The sequence below is a fragment of the Sinocyclocheilus anshuiensis genome, unplaced genomic scaffold (assembly GCF_001515605.1).
Source record: "Sinocyclocheilus anshuiensis isolate Anshui unplaced genomic scaffold, SAMN03320099.WGS_v1.1 scaffold859, whole genome shotgun sequence".
Classification (NCBI taxonomy): domain Eukaryota; kingdom Metazoa; phylum Chordata; class Actinopteri; order Cypriniformes; family Cyprinidae; genus Sinocyclocheilus; species Sinocyclocheilus anshuiensis.
The window spans coordinates 131639-132379 of NW_015542370.1; positions in this window are offsets into that span (position 1 = coordinate 131639).

A 741-nucleotide genomic window follows, 5' to 3' on the forward strand; every position below is an offset into this window, starting at 1 on the left:
CTTTTCAGTGGCGGTTTAACTGCGTTAACGCTGTGACTCTACTCTCGGTTTATCCGAGCTTATTCAAGTCCTTCTTCGACACTTTGTGATGGGACCAGTGCAGTATGTCACGTGACTTACATCTTACTACACGCAGGGTAAAGTTGTCTAAACACACTAGTTTACGAGCGGATGCCAACCTCTGTATTTATGTTTGTTAGTCAGTGTAGTTAGTGGCATTCTACGCTGAAGATGTTATTTTCTTTAATTTCTTTTGTATAGCTTGCTTTTGATTGGTGCTAGTTAGTGTTTTTGTTTTATTATTCTCTTTTCTTTAGCACTGCTCTTGTCCCTCACTTTTTTTTTGTCTTTAATCCATTACGTTTGTATATAATTTGTAAATAGATATTTGTTGTTTTTTTTGAAGGTATTTTGGGTTTGTTTATATTATTATTGGGAGCTTTGTAATCTTGACTAATTTCTCTACTAAAGGCAAAATTCATATTTAGTTTTGTCTCTGCCTGCTTCTTAATTGCACACACCGCACCTCCATAGCAGAGAAAAGTGTTTTAGCTTAAATATCCTTTTATTTATTAAACGTTGTGTTACCTCCCAAAAATCATAGATGCCAAATAATTAGGGAGACGTAACAGTCAGCAATTTATTATAAAAACGTGTTCATAATTGTAACATACATATTTACATACATAATTATTCAGGTGCATGTGTAATAACTTGCGAAAACTTGAGGCTACAGCAGCA